The sequence below is a fragment of the Geotrypetes seraphini genome, chromosome 17 (assembly GCF_902459505.1).
Source record: "Geotrypetes seraphini chromosome 17, aGeoSer1.1, whole genome shotgun sequence".
NCBI lineage: Eukaryota > Metazoa > Chordata > Amphibia > Gymnophiona > Dermophiidae > Geotrypetes > Geotrypetes seraphini.
In genome coordinates this window covers 45,902,799-45,926,016 of record NC_047100.1, presented here as the reverse complement: position 1 = coordinate 45,926,016, position 23,218 = coordinate 45,902,799, and the positions used below count along the sequence as shown (strand labels likewise).

General features: G+C 45.4%; 1 protein-coding gene across 1 annotated transcript in view; it reads right to left on the bottom strand.

Annotated features, from left to right (window-relative positions):
• Positions 1-22,886, bottom strand: part of HYAL2 (hyaluronidase 2) — a 69,785-nt gene extending 46,899 nt beyond the window's left edge. The window contains exon 1 of the mRNA XM_033926527.1: positions 22,775-22,886. The gene's annotated coding sequence lies outside the window, so the exon portion shown is untranslated. The remainder of the gene's footprint in view (positions 1-22,774) is intronic.
• Positions 22,887-23,218: the final 332 nt, after the last annotated feature.

Here is a 23,218-nt window from a genome sequence, read left to right as displayed (position 1 = left end):
TGCCAGTCTCTGCACCCAGCCCCCTCCCTCCCTGCCAGGTTCTGTACCCTTTCCCTCCTCCCTCCCTCCCGATGCCTTGCAGGCCTCCACCAGGCTTGCCATGGGACCTGATGAGATTGGGGAGGTGGTGGAATAATGGAGGGGCAGTTTATAGGTTTTATAAATTGCTGTGGAGAGATGAGGGAAGGGGAAGGTACTGGGAAGATTTTGATTTCTAATGTGTATTCTGCTGTTTCTATAGTTATTGGTACCAGGGGCTTCTGATTTTTGAAAAATTGCATAAATAAACTTACAAAAAAAATAAAATAAAATAAGACAAAGAAAAGCTAAGAACAAAGCACAGGAAAATACCTGACGACTGGGTTTAAGAAATACCCCAATGCGGGAAGAATATGGTGTTTTCTGACACTCACAATGTCTGTGTGTTATCTGGGTCTTCAACATGATGTTGCGGCCTGCTCATAATGCAGCCACATTTCACCACAGGCCCTGAAAAGTAGGAGCCACATCCTAAAAGAATTGTCTCACTTTGTTGCAACTGCTGGATCTAGCACCGCTCCAGCAATGATAAGCACTTCAGCCACGCCGTCCTGCCACCTAAAGCTTTTTCCTGACAGCTCCTGGATCACCACTGCCCATAACCGCTTGCGACCTTCCCCATCGAGTTCACGGCAGCCAATCAGCTACCAGCTCTGCATGGGCAAGAGCGAAAGAAGATTGCTCCTGCCGCGATTCACCACTGGACCACCAGGCAAACTAAAGGTACGTGTGGGAGGCGGGAGGGAGATAAAAATAATTAGAATCAGCTGGGACAGGAGGTGGGAGGGATCCCTCCTGTCCCGGCCACCGCTGGTCTACCAAGTCTCACGGCAGGCCCAGAAGAAGTGCTGACCCAAACATAAACTAAGACTCCAATTTTTGGGCCTTTTTTTGGCTCAAAAATCTCAGTTTATATTCAAGTAAATACAGTACTAGGAAAGGGATGGTAAATAAGGCAAAGAATATTTTAATACCTCTGTATCACTCCATGGTGTGACCTCACCTTGAGTATTGCATTCCCTTCTGGTTCCCATATCTTAAAAAAGATATAGTGGAATTAGAAAAGGTTCAAGGAAGAGAGATCAAAGTAAAGGGGATGGAACTCCTCTTTTATGAGGAAAGACTAAAAAGGTTAGGGCTCTTCAGTTTGGAAAAGAGTTGACTGAGGAGAGATAAGATTGAGGTCTGCAAAATCTTGAGCGGTGTAGAACGGGTAAAAGTGAATTGATTTTTTTACTCTTTCAAAAATTACAAAGACAAGGTACACTTGATGAAGTTATGTAGGAATACTTTTAAAACAAATAGGAGGAAATATTTTTTCATTCAAAGAATAGTTAAGCTCTGGAACCCGCTGCTGGAAGATATGGTAACAATGGTTAGTATAGCTGGGTTTAAAAGAGACAGACACGGGAGAGGCCACTGCTTGTCCTGGGATCAGAAGCATGGAATGTTGCTCCTATTTGGATTTCTGCCAGGTACTTGTGACCTGGACTGGCCACTGTGGAAACAGGATATTGGGCTGACCCAGTATGGCTATTCTTATGTTCTTAAATAGCAGTAATTAGGAGTTATGCATGGACTGCCTTACGCCCAAATCTATAATATGTGTGCCAAATTTAATAGCAGGCAATTGCAAAGAGGGCGGAGCCAGCGAAGCAGCATGGATGGGTCAAGGATGTTCCCAGAAATGAGGCCAGATATACAATACTTGCATTTGTGCACCTGCCGTCACTTGGACACCAGCACTTACGCAAGCCTTTCGTCTGACTTAAATGTTCACGCCCAAAGTTTGACATGAAATGCCCACTAAGCTACTATTCTATAAAGGACGCTCCATGCGGAATACGAGCTTAGTGTAGATCATTTTGGCGCCTAACGTGGGGTCCCATGTATTGTATCACGTATGGCTATCCAGACAACCCCGCTGGCTGGGTGTGTTTGAGGACTGGGTTGAGAACCATTGTTTTAGAAGACTGAGCAGCAACATTACCCATTTCTGAAGAAGACATTAAGCTGCGCCATGTTGTAAATACACAGCAGGACTCACTGATTTCACTAGAGGGCTAGACAGAGAAGTAGCAGATGAGATTCAGGGTAGGCAGGTGCATTAAACTCAGATAAGTAGCACTGAGTGGGGCTAGTCAGTAATTTTCAGCGATATTACCCAGATAATACCTATAAAAATGACTACAGAGTCCCCCCAATGCAATCTAGATGGTCCAGGACGGAGCCTGAGCAGATCTGATTATCGATTTTTATGTGAGCCGAGTCGAGCTCCTTTTGGGGAGATGACACGGTATATAAATCCATGATTTAGATTAGATTAGATCCAGGATTTATCTGGTGACTGGCAATATTTAGTGCCAATAACTGGATAATGACTTAGGACAGGAGAAAAGCTGCCCTAAATTATCTGGATTCATATCCAAATAATGGTACAGAATATCACCATTATGCCATATCCAGTTAACCAGTGCCGATACCCAGCTAGCCAGTGCCAGTATCCAATGCCAATATTCAGATATCCAGTGCGATATTCAGTGCTGATATCCAGATGTCAGCCAGTGCTGAATATCTGGCCATAAGATTAGATGCTGCAGCCAGCATTTAAAAGAAACCCCAACCATGGAATTCTGAAATATTGTCTCGGTAGTAAAGGCCACCAAGTTAGCCGTGGGGATTCAAAGGCTTCTGCTTGCTGAAGAGTTGTACCCACCTATCGCTAAATCTGTACTTTCTTTGTTCATTCAATCTGTAACTTTGTTTATTCACTCAATCTGTAACAATTCTAATCATTGTAAACCGCCTAGAACTTCACGTCCTGCGGTATATAAACTGTTATTATTATTATTATTATTGTGCCAGCAGGGAGGGTGAGGATTGAATTAGACTTTTACAGAATTATCAGTAGACTATGCCAAGGTCGAATGTCAAAGGGTCCAGAAGTTTTGGGAGCAGGTTTTTGAGTACGTAAGCAGATTAATTCAGACTCCACTTAAGCTGAATGCTGAAAGGGCATTGTTGGGAGTATCTAAACTTTTGGATTTGGCATTCATAGCTGCTAGATTGACATTAGTTCAGCAAAGGCGTATGCTAAGTGTACCTACTCTGAGAGATGTAAGGGAACGTTTAGGAATATAGACTTTCAGCCCTTCTAACTAATCAATGGGCAAAATTTTATGACATATGGCAGACTTATATTGAATTGGAAAAAGAAGCTCTATGAAGAATTATTCTACCCTTATGGTTTTGGAACCAGGTCTCCTGGGGGGGGGGGGGGGGTCAGATAGGGAATGGGATTATTTTAATTGTAGTGTTGATAAGATGCATTATTCTTATTAGTTTATTAAGTTTACAAATTATATTCAATGCTAATTGTGTTTTGCATTGAGATTATTGTATTAAAATTATTAAATAGTCTTGTGGGCTATCATTTTACCCCTAGAACTGCAGATAGCTGGGGGGGGGGGGGGTGCTCTGTAAGGCTCAGAAGAAATAGATTTCTTCTCATTCAGGACTCCTCTGCATGAAGAATAGTTGCATTTTGAATTGGCTGTTAATATTTGATATCACACAAATATAAAAAGAACCCCAAACTGTAATATGCATCCTTTTATGAGCACAAGGCTCCCTTCTTAAGAGATGACACTGCAGCTGAATTCTGGGTGCACTGTGACAGTTTTCAGGCCATTTCTTCACAGACCTTTCCCTATAACACACCATATTTTGTTTAGACTTCAATATTAGAATTAAAACCTTTTAACTTGGGATTCATATTAGCATTGCTTGGTGAGATTAAAAAAAAATACCAATCAACTACACTGCTAATTAAAACTGAAGCTAATCCTATCTGCTCTTGAAGATTTCTTTAATGAGAAATTCCCACCCCACAGCAATCCCTTAGGTATAAGCCTGACAGTCCCTCCATAGAAGAAATCATAACTAGCAGAATGAACTTCACCACAGGATTCGTGGCCTGACCAATATATATTTGTCTAATAGAGAATCAGCAATGAGAACTTGGAGAGGATGCCGGAGATTGGTGTGTTTGGCCTCTCTGTCCAAAAACGTGTTCTACTACCCCTGTGTACTAATGTAAGGGTAAACAGCTTTATAGAAAACTTAGGAACCAGTTAACATTCTTAGAAACCCGGGGGGGGGGGGGGGAGGAGAGTATCTGATGTTTTTGGTTCTTGTCTTTATGTTGTTTTTTGATATTTTTGATCCCCTCTTGCCTTTTTCTCCCACCTTTTTCCCTGCAGCTTGGTGGGTTAGTGTTCCTCTTTGTCCCTTTATCTCTTGCCTGTTCCTGGTTCCTACCCAACTGGGCTCACTATGAGGGGCTGCTGAAAAGTTCTCAGCCCAACTAAGACAAGAATGATGTGGAGCCATGAAACTTACAAGTTATTCCACACTTTTCGTGACAGTTTTTTGTTTTAATGATATGAAATTAAATGACAAGTTATTCTACACTGTTCTTGACACTTTTTTAAGTTTCTTGGCTCCATGTTACGGTTACCAGAATTCCTCATTTAAAAAAAAGAGGACATGGTGCTCAAATCTACTGGACTAGGCCCTCGTATGCAGACGTGGATTCGAGTGTTGTATACGAATCTGCTGGGATGTCTACAGGTGAACGGAGGGTATTCCGCACCGTTTCTGTTGTTCAGGGGAACTAGGCAGGGATGCCCTCTGTCACTGATCTTGTTTTCACTGACGATCAAACCCTTGGCCCAACATATTCGTGCCAATGTGAACATTCAAGGGGTGCGGACAGCAGGAAGGGATATAAGTTAAGCTTGTTTGCCGACTACATCCTCTTTATCATTCAGGACTTGGCTCATTTGTCGACAGCTATTCTGGGGGAACTCTGGGAATAAGGAGGGGTCTCTGGCTTTAAAGTTAATCTAAACAAATCGGAGCTGCTGGATGTCAATCTGTCTGATGGAGCCAGGGATGAGTTGCGGGCCCAATTTCCTTTTTTGTTAGGTTAGAACATCTATGTGGTATTTGGGGGTGTACTTTGGGCCCATAGGTGCTAACCTTTATGACCCGAACTGTGTCCCACTGCTTCACCGGATTCGTAAGAACATAAGAATAGCCTTACTGGGTTAGACCAATGGTCCATCAAGCCCAGTAGCCTGTTCTCATGGTGGCCGATCCAGGTCACTAATACCTGGCCAAAATCCAAGGAGTAGCAATATTCCATGCTACCGATTCAGAGCAAGCAGTGGCTTCCCCCAGGTCTTTCTCAATAACAGACTATGGACTTTTCCTCCAGGAACTTGTCCAAACCTTTCATACAACCAGCTCTTACCACAACCTCTGGCAATGCGTTCCAGAGCTTAATTATTTTCTGAGTGAAAAAAAAAATTCCTCCTAAGTACTTAGATGGGTGGGGAGGCATGTACTTCTCTTGGAGAGGGTGCATAGAAGTGGTAAAGATGATGCTTCTCCCACAATTATTATTTCTTTGTCAGTCTTTGCCTTCGGTCAGTCTTGGAGGATTTACAGAAAAGAATTTCCATGTTTATTTGGGCAAATAGACGCCCATGGTGAATATGCGGGTGTTATGCTTGCATAAGAGGACTTGGCTGTCCCAAATGTTGCGAGCGCTCATTGAGTGGCAGGCTCAGGAATGTAAACAATGAGTTTATGTTGAGCAAGAAGCAGTTGGACGCATACCATTATTACATTTGCCTTAGCTCCCTCCCAGGGGGTGGTAGAGTGGAGGACGGGTCTTGCAGTTCGGACTGCCCTGCAGGTGTGGAGAACAGTTTGCAGGGATCTGTTGGATGGTAAGAGATATTCTTGGTTTACCCCACTGAGATATAACCTTGAGTTTGCCCCTGGTAGGGAGGAAGGGATTTGTTCTGCATGGGAAGCCAAAGGTTTGGTATGAGTCAGACAGTTCTGGGATACCACCGGGATATGATTTATGTGTTTCCTGTACTTCAAGCTAAATTTCAGTTATGGCCCACGGATCTGTTTCCCTACTTATGGGTCAATCATTATATACAGTCTTCAGGTCTACTTCAAGAGCTGGAGGGGGGGGGGAAAATTCAATTTGAACAATTACCGGGTCCCGCATTGTGGAATGGGGCAATATCCACTATCTATAACTGTCTTAATGTCTGGCGGGGAGTTCAGTTACCCTATATAAAGGCCTGGGAACAAGATTTGAGGTGGGGCTTACTGTGCCTGAATGGATGGCCATATGGTCCCAGGTGGCATCTATGTGGCTGGTGGCCCCCCTAATAGAGAATGGTTTTAAAGTACTCATTCGCTGGTACTATACGCCAATATGAATGGCCCATATGGGGCTGGGAGATGAGGGACTTTGTTGGCGGGGTTGTGGAATGGAAGGGTCTTATGTACATATGTGGTTGTGGTGGGATTGTCCCCGGGTCTATGGGTTTTGGCTTTCTGTTTTTGGGTTACTTTCTAAAATTCTGGGGAGGAGGGCGGAGGTATCGCGGGAGGTGGCGCTTCTTTGCACTATGATACTAGGCTGGAACCTGAGGAATTAGATTGATATCCAGCTTCTTGGATCCTTCCTCTCTTAATATCTTAATTCATTCACTCATAATTTCCAAAGTCGACTACTGTAATTCTCTTTATAAAGGTATATTTTAAAAAGAAATGAGATGACTTCAGTTAATCCAAAACACCGCTATAAAAATCATTACGAACTAAAAAAATATGATCACGTCACCCCTTTACTTAAAAATGCCCATTGGCTCCCAATCCCTCACAGTTACTCATTCCTCACAATCCAACCAGAATTCTTAGATCTTCTTCTCAAAACCTTCTGTTCGTGCCTACTCTCAAGACATTTAGCTCTCGCCGTACGACCTGTTTTTCTGTTATTGCCCCTCATAATTGGAATACGTTGCCCACTTAAATTAGGGAAGAAGTTAATTCTGACAAATTTAAAGGATTGCTAAAAAGTTTTCTATAAAGAGATGCCTTTGAACATTGATACTTCCCGTCTTAATATTAGTTTCTCTGCTTTGAACTGAAATAGACAGTATGAACTTTACCCTTCCTATTGTTTATTCCTTTTATGTTCTCTTACATAAGAACATAAGAATAGCCTTACTGGGTCAGACCAATGGTCCATCAAGCCTAGTAGCCCGTTCTCATGGTGGCCAATCCAGGTCCCTAGTACCTGGCCAATTATTGTAGTTCTCTTATACCCTTTTGTGCCATGTTAGTCTGTCTTGTCCTTGTCATTATGCATTTTTAAGGATATGTATCCCATGATTTTATTGTATTTTGTATAATCGCTTAGTATCACGATAAGCGATACATCAGATTATTATGAAACGTGAAACTTGAATTGAGCTTTGTTGTGCTTCACGGCAGTGTGGTTGGTTCTTGCTGCCAGCTGGAAGAACTCTGAACAGCCCGACTGGCGTTTGGTGATTGATAAGCTGTGTCATTTGTACACCATGTACAGACTCAACGGCACTTAAGCATGGCACCCTTCAGAAAATTGACTGCATAGGGGGAGAGTTGACTTCTTGTGACTTGGGCTGGTTACAGTGTTCTGTCTTAATCTCTGTGTGCTGGTTGGTCCTTTGTGCCCATGAGGTTTGGCATTACTATGGGACAAAAATTTTGTATACTGTTCACTTTTGTGGTTGTGGGGGTGGGGGGGGGGTGGGATGGAGTTTATTGTGGTTGCATTGAGTTTGTATGCAGATTGTATAGTTGAGTATTTTCTATTCTGTTGTATAGGAGGAGTGTGTGGCACAGTGGTTGGCACTACGGCCTTAGCACCCTGGGGTTGTGGGTTCAAATCCCGCGCTGCTCCTTGTGACCCTGGGCAAGTCACTCAGTCCTCCATAGCCCCAGGTACATTAGATAGATTGTGAGCCCACCGGGACAGATAGGGAAAATGCTTGAGTACCTGATTGTAAAAACCGCTTAGATAACCTTGATAGGCAGTATATAAAATCCTAATAATAAACTTGAAATAAAATAGGAGATTGTTCTATTGATGTTTCTTTTCATTTGTGGTTTTTCAAGTTAAAAAAAAAGAGGCCACATGGCCCCATCCTGTTCCGCCTCCAGCCCTGATCCAAGCCCCACCCCCACACTAACCTCATCTCTTCTTCCCCCAAGCTCGGGGCCGTGTCTGGAGGGCCTCTGAGCTTACGCGGAACTCAAGCCTTTCCAGTCCTCGGACAAACTGCCAGGTTTTGGAAACCCATCCGGACCTGGACAGTCCTCCAAAAAGAGGACATGTCTGGGATTTCCCAGACATCTGATAACCCTGCGCCACGCCATTCTCTTCTTGGTCGGGCTGAGAACTTTTCAGCAGTTCCTGGTAATGCTCTTCTTGACCTCTGCATCAGATGACCACAGCGCCATCCCGCCTCATCTCCTGTGCCTGAGCGACGGGATGTTCAGTTATGTCAACAGTCATTTCTATGTCGCTACCGGAGGAAGTGATCAGGCAGAGTATGGTACAGGGATTCAAACAGGGATTGGACGGATTCCTGAGGGATAAAGGGATCGTGGGATACTGAGGGAGGAGCTGGGATGTAACACAAGTATAGAAAGCTAACCAGGTAATAAGTATAGAAACCCAACCAGGTCGTGCATGTGCAAGACCGGAGGGTTAGGACTTCGATGGGAAGATAGGACTCAATGGGAAACCAAGGTGGCAAGGGGGCCCCTTCTGGTGACTCAGACAGGCCGTGACCTGTTCGGGCCGCCGCGGGAGCGGACTGCCGGGCAGGATGGACCTATGGTCTGACCCGGCGGAGGCACTGCTTATGTTCTTATGTCCTTGTTCATATTATAAATACTGATGGGCCCAAAGTTGGTCCTGGTGTCAACTCACCCCAAATCCTTATAAACTTGTCACCTGCATCTGGGCCTGTGAAGGGATCTGGTTTTAGTTCCAGGGCTGTCCCCTGCTACTGACCAGACAGGAAAAGCTGGAGCAGAGATAAAGGAAGTGGAAAGAAAGGTGAGGTGTAGAGGAGGGCAAAGAAAATTAAACCAAGCTAAATTAAACGGGTTGCTTTTTATTTTTACAAGTGGTTCAAAAGAATTTGGATTGATGCCCACACTTTATTAAAAAAAATGTCAGCCCCTGGTGAAAAACTTCCTCTGCGTGACAGAACCAAATTTCCCTGACTGTGCTGAAACCTTGTTAAGGTCCTGCCTTCTTAATGACAGATATCGTTACTGCCTCTGGTTTTTTTTTTTACTGACTGCAAAATTTTCCTGAGGTTTGTCAGGCTGAAAAACATTTCAAGAACTTGGAGGCCAGCCACATTTTCACAGAAGCCAGGGCAGAATTTTCCATGTAACCTTGTATGCTTTCAACTGTTTTGTCTATATTTTGGACTTTTTTTCAGGTTGGCTTTTGTCGACGTATGTGCTTTATGGGCTCTGTTCCATAAAGAAGAGAATATTGTCGGATTATCAAGTCCTTCCCTCTTTCAATTCCTGAGTGAATCTGTATGAAGGTAGGGACATTGGACCTTTGTACTTTTCAAAGATGGGTTGGTAATTTGGGGAGAGGAGGAATGACCCCCTATAAGAAATGTTGCAGTTTGCGGAGGAGGAGTGCAAATTCAGCTCCTTCTACCTGAACAATTAGACAGCTGATTTTAATGAAACTTGCTATTTAAAACACAGGGATAAGGAAAGTTGGTTGGGAAAAATTCATCTGTGGTTGGTTCTTGGTTACTGACTGCTTATAAAGCAATGCAATGCTATTTCCTCCCCCAAATATTTTCAAACTGATTTGATTTGGTTGAACCAAATTTTGCATAAAGCTAGTCTCCTTGGGAGGGGGGGGGGGTATATCTGACTTCTACTTTTCAAACATTGTAAGTGACTGGAGAATGCAAAAAGAAACAAGTTTGGAAACCCTTCCATTTGAAAAGCATCAGAGACCACGTCAGCGAAACTTTACCCTTTATTTAGAGACTCTCAGGGCTGATTCTCTTAACATGTTGCAGTGGTCCACTGGGTGCCATGGTCTTTAACTGGAATGACTGGAATGTTAGCTCCTTAGTAACCAATTGTTTCGGTCATTATCGTTTCTAGTAGGTGGCATTTACGAATTTGTTCTCTTCTCTGTCCTTATGCTTCAGTCTGTAATGACTGGTACCATAAAGCCTGAGTAGAATGGGCATGCTCACTGCAAGTTTGGCATAATTTAACTGCCTCAAAATGAAAAGACATATAAAGGGATATTTGCATGAGCATTAATAAATAGTAAACCTAGTGAGGGGGTGAGTGGGACGGAACGCCCCAGGTGCCGTCTTCACAGGGGGCGCTGGCGCCTCTCCACCCCCCTTTCGTACCTTTTGAAATGTTTGCCAGCGCGAACAGCGTCTTCCACTTGCGGCCAGACTTGGCTCCCTTCCTGGTCGCGGGACCAGGACATGACATCAGCAGGGAACCAAGTCCGGCGCGAGCCGCAAGTGGAAGACACTGTTTGCGCTGGCAAACATTTCAAAAGGTATGCGGGGGGTGCTCAAGCGGTGGGGAAGAGTAGAGGGCGCATGATGTGGTGATGACAGCCGCCACCATCCCAGGCACCAACCTTCCTCGCTACGCCATTGAGTAAACATCAGGATTTCCGCAGAGTTAATTAATAGATTTATCACGTTCCTGAGAAACACAATACTGGATTGTACAGATCGGCTGTTGCGCAAAGCCCACCTTGATATTGAGAAGAGGCTCCCCTCCGACTGTACCCAGTAGGCCCGTGCACGGATCTAACCCTAGATGGAAGTCTTGCTTAGGATTACCATATGGCTCCAGAGAAAAGAGGACGGACTAAGACATCCGGGTTTTATTTTCATTGCTTTCAGTGGAAGTAAAACCCGGATGTCTCAATCCGTCCTCCTTTTTCTGGAGCCATATGGTAACCCTAGCTGCAGGGAGGCCTCCCCAACATGTTATGACAACTTTCAAATACTGTATAAGCTGACCTTATGCACTCTGTTGAAAATGGCTAATTTAAAATTGTATTATTGAACATTGATAGCCTGGCCTCTGACCAAGAACAGAGCTAGTTGTGTTTGGAGTAGAGAGTTGCACGGGGACAAAAGTCCCACCCGTCCCCGCCAGGATCCTCTCTGTCCCCACCAGGATCCTCTCCATCCCCACCCTTCCCCGCCAGGATCCTCTCCGTCCCCACCCATCCCCACAAGGAATTACCTCCATCCCCGCCCGTCCCCATAAAAAGCAGCAATTACTTCTGACTGGATCATCAATTCCACAGTTTCTTATGTGTTTGCGCTGCTGTTTTCCTTGTGGAATCTCTTTGGTGGAACCAGTGGCGTACCTAGGGGGGGGGGGGGGGGGGGCGGGCCGCCCCGGGTACCAGCCCTAAGGGGGTGTTCCCGGCCTTGCCGTTCAGTCCCCCGCCACCCCCGAAGGACCGCTCGCCCCACTGACCTTCCTGCACCACCTGTGAAGCAGCCCGCAGCAGGATCGCGAAGTCAGCGTCAGCATCCCTGCGCTGCTTCCTGCGCCGCGATCCCGCCCCTCCTCTGACGTCAGAGGAGGGGCGGGACCGTGGCGCAGGAAGCAGCGCAGGGATCGCTGACGCTGACTTCGCGATCCTGCTGCGGCTGTTCATAGGTGGTGCGGGGAGGCCAGGGGGGCGAGCGGTCCTTCGGGGTGGGTCGGGGCATCAGGCCTTCAGGGTGGGGCGGGCGGGCAGGCAAGCAGGCTTTCAAGGGGGAGGGGGTGACAGGCAGGCCTTCAAGGGGGGACAGGCCTTCGGGGGGGGGTGCAGACCTTCAAGGGGTGCAGGCCTTCAAGGGGGGCAGGCAGGCCTTCAGGGGGGTGCAGGCCTTCGGGGGGGGTGTAGGCCTTTGGGGGGGTGCAGACCTTCAAGGGGGTGCAGGCCTTCAAGGGGGGGAACAGGCCTTCAAGGGGGGAAAGGCAGGCAGGCCTTCAAGGGGGGGACAGGCCTACAAGGGGGGGGGACAGGCCTCCAAGGGGGGGGACAGGCCTACAAGGGGGGGGGCAGGCCTACAAGGGGGGGGGACAGGCCTTCAAGGGGGGGTGCAGGCCTTCAAGGGGGGTGCAGGCCTTCAAGGGGGAGACAGGCCTTCAAGGGGGGGAAAGGCAGGCAGGCAGGCCTTAAAGGGGGGACAGGCCTACAAGGGGGGGACAGGCCTTCAAGGGGGGGACAGGCCTTCGGGGGGGTGCAGACCTTCAAGGGAGTGCAGGCCTTTGGGGGGGGGGTGCAGTCCTTCAAGGGGGTGCAGGCCTTCAAGGGGGGGAAAGGCAGGCAGGCAGGCCTTCAAGGGGGGGACAGGCCTACAAGGGGGGGAGAAGCTACAAGGGGGTGGTACAAGCCTTCAAGTGGGGGACAGGCCTTCGGGGGGGGGTGCAGACCTTCAAGGGAGTGCAGGCCTTCGAGGGGGGTGGTGCAGGCCTTCAAGGGGGTGCAGGCCTTCAAGGGGGGACAGGCCTTCAAGGGGGGAAAGGCAGGCAGGCAGGCCTTCAAGGGGGGACAGGCCTACAAGGGGGGGGAGAAGCTACAAGGGGGTGGGACAGGCCTTCAAGTGGGGGACAGGCCTTCGGGGGGGTGCAGGCCTTCGGGGGGTGCAGACCTTCAAGGGGGGGACAGGCAGGCAGGCCTTCAAGGGGGGGACAGGCCTACAAGGGGAAGGGACAGGCCTTCAAGGGGGGTGCAGGCCTTCAAGGTGGGACAGGCAGACCTTTAAGGGGGGACAGGCCTTTGGGGGGGGACCATGATTTAGAAGTACACGGAGGGAAGGGGGTGTTCAAAGAGACATGCATATGCCAAACTTTGGGGGGGGGGAAGAAATAATGGGTCTGAAAATAGAGGAGAGGGAGAGAGATGATGGACCATGGGATTTAGGGAGGGAAGGAACAGAAAGGGAGAGAAATTGGACACAAGGGATGGTGTGGAGGAGGGATAGAGATACTGGATAGGAGGGTAATTAGGAAAAGAAACGGAGAGATGGTGGACTCTGGGATGGTGGGGAAGGAGGGAGAGATGCCGGATGAAAGGGTATTTAAGAAAAGGTGGATCTGTGGAGGGAGATGAAAAAAAGGAAAGATACCAGACTTCCTGGGAAGGGAAGGGAAATGGAAAGGGAGGACAGAGTTGGCAGATGGATGGTTAGCATGCAGAAAGAAGGAGACCCTGGCAAGCAAGTTATCAGAAGAAAACCAGAGCCTTGGACCAACAAGATTTGAAATATAACCAGACAACAAAAGGTAGAAAAATTAATTTTATTTTCTGTTTTGTGATTATAACATGTCAGATTTGAAATGTGTATCCTGCCAGAGCTGGTGTTGGACTGCAAACGTGAGCTAGGATTTAACAGAAAGAGGAAAAGTCCTTTTTGTTTCTTTATTTTATTTACACCACAGCGCCAGTGTGGTTAGGAGAAGCCAAAGGGGGTGAAAAAGCTATAAAACCCACCAGGAGTTTTGAAAAAAATCACCCAACTGGGCAGGAAAATCGAATTGAAAAACCAATTCAATAGGGCTGAATCGAATCAAAATTTTTTTTTCCTGTATCTGGCAGCATTAGTTTGCGCTACTGTCTTAGACTTTAGGACCTGGGATTGGGGAGAGATGGCATCCTCAGTACTTTATAATGCAAGTGAAACGAGGATTTGGTCAGACTTTTGAAGGGTCTGCAGAAAAAAAATATTGTATAGGCCGGGGACATGAGACAGCAGGAAATGGGAACTTTTCTTCCTTCTATTTTTGTGAATGGAAAGGCTGAGGATGTCAGAGAGGTCAGTTAAAATATGTGCTTTATAAGAAAATATAATAATGTGTTTTATAAAGTTTATAGCATAGCTGGCCTACCCAGTGAGGTGTTCCTAGTGGTGATGGTGGCAGCGTGTCAATGTGTTGAGAGGAAGAGGTGGTCTGGGAAATTCTGCTGAGCAAACTCCGGGCCCATTTCCACCCCCCAGTTAGTCCACTCCACTCAACTGATTCACACACTGAGTGGGTCTTTGGGTGTTGTTTTGGGATCTCTTCCAGTGGTTTATCTCCTTCTGGTCCAAGGAAGGAAACTTTGTTATCCTTAGCATTGACCTACAGAATATGTTTGTAACAGCGCTGCTTGTGTGGCATTAGGCTATGTAGTGATCGAAAGAAAAAAACAGACCTTTGCACATTTTTGCACTATATGGTGGGTGTATGAGGAGATTCACATTTCCTGCACAGCTAAGTCCATGTGAAGTTACCTTGTGCTGTATTTGACATCTAGCAAGGTCTCTGTTTGAAAGGAAAGATCTAAACTTAAAAATGAAGTGGCCAGAAGTTATGGTAAAAGCAGATAGTGTAGCTGGTTTTAAGAAAGGTTTGGACAAATTCCTGGAGGAAAAGTCCATAGTCTGTTATTAAGACATGGGGGAAACATTTGCTTGCCCTGGATTGGTAGCATGGAATGTTGCTACTCTTTGGGTTTTGACCAAGTACTAGTGAGCTGGGCTACTGGGCATGATGGACCATTGGTCTGACCCAGTTAGGCTATTCTTATGTTATGTTCTCATCTGTAGGGGCCTTTGTTTTCACTTCTTATTTTAATGTATTTTTTTTCTGGGAACTTATCAGTGTTTTTTATAATGGGAACAAAAATGGAAGAGAATTAATGTGTGTGGAATGGGGGGTAACTAATTTCTTCAGCTAAATAATTCAATCCACTTCAAACAGACATAGGAGAACTTGTGCACCATTCACACACCCTCCAACCAAAAACGTCAAAAGAAAAAAACTGTTCGACAACCTCCTAGCCATTCGAGCTGCAACACTCGACCCCCAACTCTACAACCAATTGATATCAACCACAGACTGCAAAACCTTCAAAAAGAAATAAAAACCCTTCTATTCAAAAAACACATAAAACCGAACTAACACAATCAGAACTGTCCCAAGCATCACCTGCAACTACTCCATATGTACTTCTAATGTCATGACAATTTAGACATAATTTATGTTATGTTATGTTTGGAATAATGGTTACATATATGAGGTTCAATAAAAGAAAATTTTCACTGCCTGTTTCTATTCTGACCATTTATTCCATTTCATGGTTATTGCAAAAAAAAAAAAAAAAAAAAAAAATTTTTTACATAGGGGGGGAGGGGGGGGTGTCAAAAAATGATGGGCCCCGGGTGCCACATACCCTAGGTACGCCACTGGGTGGAACCCTTTTTTTGTTTTCTGTTCAGGTAATTAACTTATAAACCCCTTCTTTTACTAAGGCTGATGTGTCCATTATATTATATGGACGAACCCTGCTTCCAAAGCCTTCCATCCCCTTGGGAGTCCCGTTAGCTAGAGGGGGGTCCCCGTGGGAGTCCCATGGGCCAGAGGAGGGTCCCTGTGGGAGTCCCATGGGTTAGGGGGGATTCCCGCAGGACCCCTGCGGGATTCCCACGATCCCCATTCCCGTGCAGACCTCTAGTTTGGAGGGGTAAAAAATAGAGGATGAATGCAAATGAAGGCTAATGGTGCCCGATGCTAAACCTGGTTCCAATTCAGATACAGTACAAGCCTAGAAGAGCAGGGGATTAAAGTGGAAACAGAGAGAAAAGATTAGCATAAAAAAAGGAAGTGAGGTGTGAGAGAAAAGATAACCCCAGTGACAGAGAGCAATAGAGGGGGGAAACCAAAAGGGAGCAAAGCTGTATTCTTTGCAAATAGTTCTTCCCTATATAAGAACTCTCCAGCGGATCAGCGTTTCATCTTTGATTTCAAGCACAGCAGACATCTGTGGGTGGTCCATACCATCACCTCTAATTGTGCTGTGGTATGCTGGCTGAACCCATGGCACACCTTAAAATGTATCTTCCTGGTACATAGCTTTTGTAAGACAGAGCTCTGATTTTACTTCCTTCATTTTACCAATCCCATGGATCATCTCCTGATTCATGCTCATTTTGGTGGCCTTGGAGCTAATTACTGTTAATTAGTCACCTTTGGTGAGATCACAGTGCGGAAGGAACATGAACAAACAGAACTGCTTTATTGTAGGATTCATGACCTGGTTATCTCTCGTTCTTCCACACCAAACAGCTTCTTGATAAATTAGGGTTACCATATGGCTGCAGAAAAAGGAGGACGGATTGAGACATCCGGGTTTTACTTCCAGTGTCTCAATCTGTCCTCTTTTCTTCTAGTGGAAGACCCAGATGTCTCAATCCGTCCTCCTTTTTTTTCTGGAGTCATATGGTAACCCTATCTTGATTTGCCCATGATTAATTTCAAGGCCAGGACTTAGAATTTCAGCTAAATGTTCTTCAGTTATAGGCCTTCATGTTCACTTACATCTGCAGTACTAAGTGGCACCCACCCTTTACCCCCACTGACCCTATGTGACCTTTGAGAACTTGTTATCTCACCGTGACAGTCATTATAGGGACAGCCGACTAAGGCAGCATCTTATCACTAGCCAGACTGCCCACTTATCAGATTTTCCTTCCAAGTCTCTGTCCTTTTCCTCTAGAACTTCAGCTGCCACATCTCTCATTCCTTCCCTCCTGGGCCAGCATCTCTCCTATCTTATCCCCCAGTCTACCTTACTGTGCACTGTAGAAGTTACCAATGGCGATGGCGATGATTCACAGAGGCTGGCCCCGGCGCTTCTCTTTGCTGCTGTGACCCACCCTCTCTTATGTAACTTCCAGTTTCCTCAGGGGCAGGCGCAGTGATAAGAATAAAAGAATAGCCTTACTGGGTCAGACCAATGGTCCATCAAGCCCAGTAGCCCATTCTCACAGTGGCCAATCCAGGTCCCTAGTGCCTGGCCAAAACCCAAGGAGTAGCAATATTCCATGCTACCGATCCAGGGCAAGCAGTGGCTTCCCCCATGTCTTTCTCAATAACATACTATGGACTTTTCCTCCAGGAAACTGTCCAAACCTTTCTTAAAACCAGCTACGCTATTCGCTCTTACCACCACAACCTCTGGCAAAGTTTTCCAGAGCTTAACTATCCTTTTATTGGTTTTAAAAGTATTTACCTGTAACTTCATCGAGTGTCCCCTAGTCTCTGCCACCACCAAATGTAACTTCTGTAATGCAAAGTAAGATCAATTTGGGGGAAAGGAAGAAGAGATGATGGGGGGATGGTGCGGCAGCTAGCTGAAGCTCCAGAGTAAAGTGGGAGAGACTTGGAGGAGTGAATTGAAAGCTAAAGGGGGGAAGGGGTCTGAAGAAGAAAAAGGTAAAATACCAGACCGTGACCTCGTGTGGTGCGGTGGGGTAGAGGCAGGGCAGGATTAATTCATCGAGGGCTCCTAGGCACACAAGTACACTGGGCCCCCTGCCCTGCCCCACCCCACCATACGCCCAGGTGGAAACAGGAAGCTTGCTTGCTTGTCTTACTTTCTGTCAATGGGCCCGCGTTGCCGATCGGAGAAAGATGAGGTGACCCTTACATGTCTCCAGGCTAGGAATAATCAATTTCATGAGTATGTAGACAGAAAATTATGGCTTTGTGTCATTTCCTATGTCATTTGAGAGTGTTCTTTTTTTTTGGGGGGGGGAGGGGGTTGTTCTGCTGAGGGAGCAATATCATTACCCTTTAGTTGGCATTGTTGCTCAGAAGCAACGTGTGTTTTCTATGGCTCTTATGGGAGATCTGTATCTCCAAATGCCTGTTACTTGGAACTGTTGCATTCATTCAACATCAAGTTACATAAGGCAGTCGTTTCACCATCTGCCAATTTTAGGGTTAAACATGCATGCTGTTTTGAAAAGAACTTGCAGCATTCAGGAAGTGTACACACTTTTTCCAAATAATGCACGCATGCATGCAATATAAGAACATAAGAGCTGCCATATTGGAACAGACCAAAGGTCCATCAACCACAGTATCCTGTTTCCAACAATGGACAATAGTGGATTTCCCCATCTTAATAATGACTTATGGGCTTTTGTTGTAGGGAATTATCCAAACCTTTTTTTTTAAACCCTGCTAAGCTAACTGCTTTCACCACACTCTTCAGCAATGAATTCCATAGTTTAATTACACGCTGAGTGAAGAAATATTTTCTCTGGTAGCTTCATTGCATGCCCCCTTGTCCTAGTATTTTTGAAAACAAGCGATTCACATCTACCCATTCCACTCCACTTAGTATTATATAGTTATCTCAGGGAATCTCTTCTCCAGATTGAAGAGCCCTAGCCGCTTTAGCCCTTTCCTCATATGGAAGTTGTCCCATTCCTGTTATTAGGAGAGAGTTTGCACACTTCCTGAATAGTCTACATTGTTTAGAGAAAGTGTATATTATTGATGACACACAACAACCCCCTTCCCCCCCACAATTTCATGTTTTTTTCTGCTCATTTTCATTTGGCAATGATATGAAATGGGGTACTTGATAAAAAGAGCTCGTTGGAATTTAATTTTTCACTTGAACAGAGTCAGTGTTGCCAGAGATTGACCAACCATCCAGCATTTAAAATAAGTTAATTTTGAGTGATTTAGGGCTGTGCAAGACCGTGGGAGTGCTACAATGGTCCCGATGGCAACCTCTGCTTGATTTATTATATCAAAGCACTAGGTTGTGGGTCTGAGCACTTCATCTTTCACTATTATAATTTAGCATTAAGAGGTGGCATATTATATATATAAAAAAGTTTGCAGATTGATGGATCCTGTGTTTTATAGTTGAGTCGAACAATTTCACAGGAAAGTTTATTATATAAACTCCTAGTATACTTAATTTTTGTGTTGACTTCCTATGTCGTGTCAAACAAATGGACATCCGTAATCTGTACAATCTCAGCATGGAACGCCAATCCCATGAAAACCTGTTGTATTCGTAGCTCTTTCTTTCCCTGGAGAATCAGTATTCAAAGTCACCTATGCAGTCAGCAGCATATATGTTTAGGATCACTTAAAAGCTTCATAATTGTAAACTTACCCTCATCAAATTGGAGTCTTAAACCATGAAGCTTGCGAAAGTCATCTGGTGGCTTAACATAGTAACAGATGGCCGATAAGGTCTTATATGGAGATGCTCCTGAAAGTTTCTCCAGATTTACTGAACTATTAGGCAGATCGGTGCCACATTGTAACTCTGATCATTTGATTAAAGGTGTAAAATAGAAGTCGACTCGCTGCAAATCATTTACCAGCCTCTTTTACAAAAGCCGGCAGTGCGGGTAAATGCTCTGACACCCATAGGAATTGAATGGGCATCGGAGCATTTGCGGCTTTATAAAAGGGGGTCTTAATGATCAAACCACAAAATGTTGGAATTCACTTCCTGTAGAGATTCGTATGCCCTGTTTTGCAAAATCTGAAAACGTAACTTTTTCAAAAAGTCTTTGTTAGTGGCTTAGTTTGACCTTGACTCTGTACTGTATGTTTATCTCGCTGTAACAAAAATGCTGTTTATAACCCACTATTTTAGAAGGCTAGGTGAGGAATGTAGACTGGTTTTGATTTTGCACTATATATTTACCTTTGTGTAGCGATCGTAACCCACCTTGAACTCTGCTTGGCGAGGACTTGGCAGAATATAAGATTACATCTAACATAACATAACATAAAGACCAGCAGGGTCCACCCAGTCTGCCCAGCAAGGTGGCTGGAATTGTGCCAGCTGCTCTGTGTGGAACATACATGTTACGTCCTCTGTTTGAGATTGTACCTGCCTCTCTGTAACATACAGGGATATTATTATTATAAGACATGGTACCCTTCTCCCTCTGTATTCGCGGTTTCAGCATTCACGGTTTTTAGCTTGCTGGCTCCTCCCCCCAAATTATATCAGATTGCATAGAGAAATCGCTGATTCCAAGCTTTTATAGAGAAATTTGCCGATTCCCAGCACTTTCTTCACTATGTTTTGCCTCTCCTTCAGGAACAGGCCAGGTCTCCCATCATGTTATTCGTGGTTTCACTATATTCATGATGGTTTTTAATAGAAAACAGCAAATGACATATGAAAAAGTTATTTGCGGTTTTTTTATATTTGCGGTTCTGTTAATCTCCTATCACAGCGAATATGGAGGGAGAAGTGTACTGTTTCTTATACCCTGCAATTATCACCAAGGAATCATTGCAGCTTACATAAGACAAGGATTCATAACAGTAACATCAAGGATCGGTTAAAAGATTTGTCTGGTATCACTGGAGAATTCAAGCTTCATCCAAAAGCCTGTTCTCTCCACTGTTCAAAGTGGGTTATCTCAATTTTTTAAAATTCTGTCACTGACTTTGCCCCTGCCACCTCCACTGCGAGGTCATTCCAGGCATCTACCATCCGTTCTGTGAAATAAAGGAAATGAGTTGGAATTCCTTAGCTCAGTGGTTCTCAAACCTGTCCTGGGGGACCCCCAGCCAGTCGGGTTTTCAGGATAGCTCTAATGAATATGCGTAAGCCAGATTTGTATGTCTCCCACCTCCATTATATGCAAATCTCTCTCATGCATATTCATTAGAGATAGCTTGAAAACATGACTGGCCCGGGCCGGGGGGGGGGGGATGGGGGGAGGGAGATCCCCCAGGACAGGTTTGAGAACCAATGCCTTAGTCCAGGGATCTCAAAGTTCCTCCTCAAGGGCCGCAATCCAGTCGGGTTTTCAGGATTTCCCCAATGGATATGCATTGAAAGCAGTGCATGCAAATAGATCTCATGCATATTCATTGGGGAAATCTTGAAAACCCGACTGGATTGCGGCCCTCAAGGAGGGACTTTAACACCCCTGCCTTAGTCCAACTCCTCATAGCTAGATATCCATATGAATAAATATCACCAGTGTAATTAAATCTCCAGCTAGCCATTTTGTTCCACACACACAAACATATCATATGATGGAGATTTGTACTGCTGCTGCCTGTGCTGTCCCTGTTCTGAGGTATTGACGTGCCCTGTGCTGTGGTGGGCCTGCGTGTGCCTATGTGTTTATGTAAGGAGACTTGTGCTATATCTGTACTTTAGTGGGAAACGTTCACTGTTGCCCATGATGAGCCAGACCAAGGCCCATCAAGCCCAGCATCCTCTCTCTGATGGGGCCAATTCAGGTCCCAAGAACATATTTTTCATAGCTCTTTCCAGATATATGCAGTCGTTTTCCCAAGTCTACCTGGCTAATTATTCTTTATGGAGTTTTCCTCTAGGAACTTATCCAAACCCTTTTAGAACGCTTCTCTGTTAGTCACCATGATCTTATCTTCCAGCAACAGATTCCACAGCCTAATTACATACTACGGGGCTCATTTTCTTGCCAAAACATCCAAGCGCCGATTTTTGAAACCGACTTTCTGGACTCTTGCCAGGCATTTTGTCCGCTGAGCATCCACAGTTCAAGGGGGCATGTTGGAGGTGTGTTATGGGCGGGTTTGGGCATGCTTAGCAACTTGCAGTGGAACCTTTTCCAAGGTGCCCAGGATGCCATAAAGATGTCTGGAGCTAGACCTGTTTTAGAACCGTCCATGTGCCACAAAGGAACCCAAACTGACTAGATGACCCCTGGAGGGATTAAGTAATGATCCTCCCACACACTCCCCCAGTGGTCACTGACCTCCCCTCCTACTCCCCTACCCCCTAAAGATCTGAATGAAACGGTACATACTTTTAGAATAGCAGCATCAGATATTGAAAAGCGTAGCCTGGTGGGTGGTATAGTAAACCATAGAGAGTGGGACCCAGGCCCATATCCCACTCTATGGTGGAAAGTGTGAGGCCACCAAAACCCTACTATATTATCATATAGGTGCCACCTGCAGCCATAAGGGCTATTGGGGTGGTAGTAGGTTTTGGGGGATTTATGGAGGGCTCACCATACATTATAAGGGGGTTATGGCGAGATGTACATCTGACACCTTTCTAAGCAGTGCCTTCTAAGGTGATCCACTGCTCTGCTGGAATGTCTATATCCGATTGGCTTGGGTTTGGATGTTTTTGTGGTCAAAAATGGCCAAAAAAGTTAGGCTACCTAAGGTTGGACATCCTGATGGCCAAAATATCTAAATAGGCCATTTTGGGGAAAACCCAAAACAAAAGGATGGGCATCTAACGGTTTCAAAAATGGACATTTTTGGCATCCGTATTTTTGACACATCCAAATCGAACTATGTGAAGAAAAAGAAGCTGTCTACAATCTGTATTCAATCAGCTGGTTGTTAGCTTCATGGAGTGTCCTTTCGTTCTCGTTTCTGAAAGATTAAACAACCACATCCCGTTTAACCATTCCACCCCTTCATGATTGTCATACACCTGCCCTACGATGGGGCTGCGCACATGTCTGCAAATGCCTGCTTGCATTTTTGCTCTTGCACTCCCTGGTTGGCGATGAGGTAATACATATAGGAAGTTTGTTGATGGATTTCTGTGCCGGGGCATTGTGTGAGGGAATCGTGCAGGGCTGCTGTCCGGGAGGGCTGTATCTACGGTAGAATGTGGTGGGAGACTGGAGGGGGGGGGGAAAGGAAGTAGCACCGTTGCCGCCTATTTCCAGTGCTGTCATTGCTTTTCCCCTCTGACTGACACCTCCTACCCCCATTTCCCTTTACCTAGCTACTAACTGATACGATATAAAGTACTGACTACACATACAACGTAAAACCTACTTAACTCTACATCGTAACTGTGCTGTTTCTTCACTCCTTCATGAAGAGAACTCAGCTACTGAAAGTTAGTCAGTTCAATAACAATGTCTCAACGGCCACTTGTTAACTCTAATTTCCACGTATTATTCCCCATAAAAAGAAAAGATTGGGCTGAGAAGCTGACCTGAATGGGCTAGCCCGTAGCACTTGGCAGGTGAGCCGTGGCTTCCTTGAAGATGGCGGCTGGAGTCTCTATCCTGCTCCTTCTGACCTGTCTTGGAAAAACAGTAGCTTCCCTGAAGAAAAGACACGAGACAAAGAAGAGCTAGTGTTCAGACAAGCTGCCTCTATATAGAATAGTTCCAAAGGAGGGGAATGAGACACCGTGCCCGAAATATCAGGAATTCCATGTAATCTTTGAATTTCCCAGCTTCTGCAAAGAAAGCCTCTCTCTTTCCTATCTCATCTTCAACTTCACTTTCTCTTGCTCCTACTCTGTCTCGTGGACTTTTTATCTCCCTCAGGTCCTTCTGTCCATCCCTTGTATCTTTCCCATCTCGTTGGGCCTCTTTCTCTTTATGCCACTTTTTTTTTTTTTTCTGTCCCGTGTATTCACCTACCTCTCGCC